General features: G+C 47.6%; 1 pseudogene; it reads right to left on the reverse strand.

Moving 5' to 3' along the window:
- Positions 1–3,155: 3,155 nt before the first annotated feature.
- On the reverse strand, positions 3,156–3,995 carry LOC101560872 (annotated as a pseudogene).
- Positions 3,996–5,965: the final 1,970 nt, after the last annotated feature.

The raw sequence follows: 5,965 nt of genomic DNA on the forward strand, positions 1-5,965 counted from the left end.
TAGGAATCTCTTCATCCAGGCAGTCTGAAAAATCAGATTAGCTGTCACAAGTCCCACTACAATTATGCATATATTTGTGGATCAGCTTTCTATTTTTACAAAAAAGGCTGTTAGGATTTTAAGAGGAAGTGTACTAGATCTGTAGATCCCTTTGGGCAGTGCTGTCACCTTAACATATTGTCTTCCATCCCTGAATGTGGATTTCTTTCCACTTCATTAGATCCTCTTTGCTTTCAGTAATGTTTTTTGATTCCAAGGCCTTACACTTACTACGCATGCACTTCACAAGTTCTTTGGGTTCACCTGTTAAATAAAATTTCCTTCTGTTCACCTCATGCAATGTCTTATATCTATCTTGTTGAAATTGTATAACCTATCCCCTACCCAACTTTGTTACTATTTGCGTGATAACTAAGAAGTAATTTCTGTCAGTTTTGCTGTTTCTCCCTCCATAAATGTCATATATCCTTTTCTATTCCTGACATCCAATATATTGCCATCTTTTAAAAAGTGTTTTTCTAGTGCACTATTTTCCCCATTTCTAGTCTTCTTTGGGGGCTAGTAGGGATGGAACCTGGGCCACTCCAGCACTAAGCTACATGCCCAGCCTTTTAGTTTTTTAAAATTTTGAAGCAGGATTTCATAATCTTGCCCAAGCTGTGCTCAAATTTCATATCCTCCCGCCTCAGCCTCTCCCAGAGTTCTGGGATGACGGTCCTACACCCAGTGTCCTGGCTTATAGTCCTTTTTAAATCCAAAAAAGGAAAAGGCAAAGAAAGTAAAATGATCGCCTAAGATCACACACAAAATTTTCTTCATTTCAGAAAATCTTACTGAATGCAAAATATATACCTGAAGGATTAAGAACTACTGGAAAAAAACATACTATTACAGCTTCTTAACCTAACAAGTGTCTCCATTTTGCTAGAAAACCTTTTCTTAGGCTGGGGAGATGGCTCAGTAGAACAAGCGTTTGCCTGGCAAGCACAAGGGCTCAAGTTCAATCCCCAGTTCTGAAACAAAACAAAAAACAACTTTTCCTTCCCCCTCCCCCTCCCCCTCCCCCTCCCATTTTGTTTTTACTGCAGATGGAAACTAGAACCTCCAGATGTTACACTGCCAGTGAGCTACAGCCCAGTCTCCAGGTTTCTCTTCATAGTTACATTTCAGAATGCCAGAGTATGTCCCCTCCCCCTCCCCCTCCCCCTCCCCCTCCCTCTCCTTCTCCTTCTATAAAACTTCATTCTTTTAAGCTTTACCCTCCTCCAGTCAGGGCCTTTCTCATGCTGTGGGAGTGTGCTACCCCTAGCTTACACCCCCATCCTAGAGTAGTTTTTAAATTCACAGAAAGAAAAGTGAGAGCCCAGAGTGGTGACACCTGCCTGTAATCCCAGCACTCTGGAGGCTAAGGCAGGAGGACTGATGTGAGCTCACGACCAGCTTGTGCTACAAAGCAAGCTCAAGGCCAGCCTCTGCGCTGTGAGACCCTGTCTCAAAAGGACAACAAAAAACAAAAAAAAGAGAGAAAAATGAACGAAAAGTAGAGTTTCTGGATGCCCCGCAATGTGCGCACACACGCGCACGCACGCACGCACGCACGCACACACACACACACACACACACACACAGGGCTCCCCTACAAATAGCAGCCCTAGTGCATCATCTCATTTGTTCAAGGTGGTGAACTCACCATAACACACATCACAGTCTAGAAGTGTATGTGGATGCCATGCGTTCTGTGACTAGATCAGCGTGCGGTGCCTCTCAGCATAGTCTTCCCTGCTGTGGCAGTCCCGTGTCCACCGTTCGTCTCCCCTCTTCACCCGGAAACGCTCACACCCTGCACCCCTCTTTGGTGCTCTTCCAGCCCAGCCCCACTTCCCCTTTCTCCCCTCAGCTAGCTGGTAGTCACACGATACACACGGTCTACCTGACAGCATCCACAGGACTCATAGGGTCTGTGCATTTTTTTTTCCACTCGGTTTTCCTGATCTCAAGGCATCAACTGCCTTATAGTTTTCAGACTTTTCCCCCTTTTCTTATTGTTGCTGTTTTGTTTTACAGGGTCTCAGCCTAGCCTTGAGTTCACTGTATAGTCCAGGGTGGCCCAACTCATGATCCTCCTGCCTCAGCTTCCCAAGTACTGGAGTACAGGTGTGCGCCACTGTGCCCAGCCTTTTCCTTTTTTGTTGACCTCATAAAGTTTTCTCAACTACCAGGCATGTCAAGTATTAGAATGCATCAACTGTAAACCAGGGCTCACACCTCTGCTCAGAGTTTGCTGCTGGTGATTGTTGTAGGCTGCTATTTCTCTGGTGACCTTTTGAAATTACTTTTGCCAAGTCTGTATTACTTGTGTGTGTGGCCACTGAAGCCCGTTCCACTGGCTTGGTGGGCAGCTGGTGTTTCAGCAGAGTTTCCTTAAATGACTAAAGCCCACCACCACCACCATGAAAAGGAAAGAGGAAAACACTCTCTTGGTCTTTACAAATAGCCTGTGTGTTGGGGGCCCTCTGAATACTCAGGCTGCTTATAATTCTGTCTTAGCTCTCTCTTTCTGAAGGTTTGCAGCCAAAGGTCAAATACAGGTGAAGGTGCAGGGCCTTTTCAGGGTCTTTTGGAGCAGGTAGCCTGCCCTAGGTATGTGTGCAGCCTTCTTGATTCTGTGGTAAGTGCAGGAGTTTTCTTGCTGTTGTTGTTTTTAAAACGTACTGATCCTTTTAGGTTATTATTATTATTTGATACAGGGCCTCATGATGCAGTTCAAACTCGAAGTGATCCTCCTGTCTCAGCATCCCGTGCTGGGATTACAGGCATCATGCTCAGTTCCTGGCCAGCATGGCGTGTTTGGGTTCCGGGGCTGGCACAGCATACAGTACTGGGGATTGAACTTGGGACCTTGCACTTGCCAGATCGGCACGTATGCTGCTGAGCTGGCTCCCCAGTCCCTAAAATAAAGTAATGAATAATTTAAAAAGTCCTATTTTTTTTTTTTCATGGCTGGGGATTGAGCCTCAGGCACTGGGGATGCCTCATGCCAGATAAGCGATCTACCGCTGAACTAAGAAGATAAATTACATCCCCAGCCCGGGAGCTCTTAACATACCTCATTCCCAAATTTCCTCTCCTAAACTCTTTCTTTTTTTTTTTCAAAGTTTAATTCACATAAAGTTTAATCAGTCAAGTTAATGAAAATATCAAAATTTTTGGGTTAGTGTATGGCAGCGAAAATTTAACTTCTGTTGTAAATAATACAGTATTTAGTGTTTCCATTGACAATCTATGCAGCAGAAAGAGCAATTGCATTAAATCTTAGTTCGTCAGGATCACGTTCCATAAACTTCTTGCAAACTTCTATGGCATCCTCTAGTAAAGTCTCATCACTAGTTTTCCCATGGTTAATTGGAAATGGTTTCCACCCATCTAATTCATAGAGATGCCCATCTACATGAACTAATGCAATAAAATGAAGGTCTACTTTTTCATCTATATTTGGTGCCTCAGTCTGACCTTTGTGGGCACTGGTCTCATGAGTAACTCGAATAGCGTCATAGTTCTCCAAGTATCTGGCTCATTCTTCAGGGCTCATTGACACAGACTCCTCCAGGAATTTTTTCAAGGTTGATCCAGATTCAAAGTGCATCTTGTCTTTATTGTTCACAATAGCATGGATCAGTCCAATTGTTCCGCAGGCATTGCTGATGGTTTGCTTCATGAAATACACTGATGATGTAACATCTTGCCCCTGAGATTTTATTTTTTCCTCCTCTTCTGTTCTGAATACTTCATACTTTTCTGTAATAGGAAATAGAAGTAACACTGCACAGACTGGTCTTGGTACCATGCTAAGGAGTTCAGGATCCATTCCATATACATCAACAAACTGCCAGTTTGGGTGTAGACCTAATTGTTTCAGGAACTGGTTGGTAACCTCAGGGTTGGCCTCCAGCGGCAACCAGCGCTGACCCTCCATGGCCGCTGCACCCGGCCCCTCTCCAGCTGTGACCCCTAAACTCTTTCTTGCCAGAATGTTTTATTGCTTGTCTGGCTGCTGCAACCAATACTTTCCCTCTTACATTCTTTCAGTAAAAGCTCAAATGTCACCCCTTGCTCTACTTCCTTAGGGAGCCCCTGGGCAAGTCCAAATGGGAGCCAATGGATCTCTGGGAACACATCTGTGGCCTGCTCTCTGGCACCAGAGGCTTGCCCTGAGTTCATAGTGGCAGCCTAACTGCCCCCAGGGATCTAGAGATGGGAGTGTAGCAAGCAGGCAATTTAAAATGGCAAAGCACTCAGTAACACAGCAGTTGCAAAACTCTTCTTTTTTTTGTGAGACAGGGTCTCACTCTGCAGTCCAGATTGGCTTTGAACTCACCATAGATAGCTCAGCCTTACCTCAAACTTGCAGGGATCCTTCTGCCTCAGCTTTGGAGTTCTGGGATCAGAGGCGTGTGCTGCTATGCCTGGCTCTGGGCAATTTCTTTGTTCATTACGCTTTCCTGGGTTGTTGCAAGGTTGTGGCAAGAGTCTAGAATTCCACAAAAGGTGCTTCTGACAGCTGTTTGCCAGTTGTTCGTGCTGAGGGTGGAGCCCTGAATTTCTCTCTGCTAATTTTGGTGATGTTCCACTCAAATTCTTAACATTTCTGTTTTTTTCTTTGATTGATTGATTTTATGTATTTGGTACAGGATCTTACTACGTACTCACAGTGATCCTCCGGTTTTCAGTCTCCCCAGCGCTGCGATTACAGGTGTGTGCCACCATGCTCCATCTCGGTGGTCGGCTCACTGTGCCCAGGGGTGGGACTGGCATGGCCTGTGGTGCAGGTGATCGAACCCAGAACACTGGCTTGCCCAAGCAGGGGCTTAGTCCGCTGAGCTATCTAGCTGGCCCAAAATTTGTTTTTCACTTTTTGTTTGAGTACTTTCAACTTAAGCTCTTTTAGACTCTGGATTAAATAATGTCAGTCTCATGCATGCATTAGAAAGAGACAAGTGAGTCAATGGCATTTGGGACACCACACTTTGTACCATGGACTCGGGTACAAAGGCCTGCCCCAGTGTGCAGGAAACCTAACAACGCAGTCCTTCCTGTTCTGTTCTGTTGTGACAGTGTCTCGCTGTGTTGTCCTGGTGGCCTGGATCCGGGCTCTGCAGACTCCTTGCCTTGCCTCAGCATAGCTGGGACCTCCAACATAAGCCACCGCACCCCGTTCCCACGTCTTCTCATCTCCCTCATTCACTTTACATTTGCATGTGCATTTATTACCCTATGTTTCCTACTTGTGTGCAATTTCTCTTTCTTGTGAAAAGAACCAACTACATCAAACTCAACAGCACCTCTTTTTGGATATTTAACGGGAAGAGCCTGAGCTAGGCAGTTGGCTAAAGCGCTGCACGGGCGCCAGGGGGCACTGCTCCACGGTGGGCCTGGACGAGAGCTCACAGGAGCCCAGGGCTGGGGCGCTTCAACCCGGCGGCCGCGTCGAGGGGGATTAGGGGTGCAGACGCTCTTTGCCAGGAGGGCCTGGCTGCTCCATCGGGCTGGACACCTCGGCTAAGTCGCTGAGCCCCGATCTCCTAGGCCACCTGGGCCCCGGAAGCCTGAGACCGGGAGCAGAGCGCGCATGAACCCTGAAAAACCTGCACACGGCAGGCTTCGGACCGCCGCGTGGGCTGAGCTGCGGCTGCGGGACACTGCCATGACCTGAGCCCAGGCCGTCTCTGTGCACGGCTTCCCAGCTGGGGTCCAGTCGGGAGCCCCGCCCTCCCCGTTCTCGCTCCTCGGTGAGGACGGGAGGTGCCCAGGACGCTGAGTCCCTGTTTTGATTTCACTCCCAGCTTAGAGGAGCGAGGACGCTCTGAACTCCACAAACAGGAAGGAGGGCAGGCCCTTAGCGCGGCAGAGGGAGGGTCATTCCCAGCAGCGCGGGCCGGGCGGGGTGCGCCCCTCCTCACGCGCCCGC

Source organism: Octodon degus, unplaced genomic scaffold (assembly GCF_000260255.1).
Source record: "Octodon degus isolate 3935 unplaced genomic scaffold, OctDeg1.0 scaffold00054, whole genome shotgun sequence".
In the NCBI taxonomy this organism is placed as follows: Eukaryota; Metazoa; Chordata; class Mammalia; order Rodentia; family Octodontidae; genus Octodon; species Octodon degus.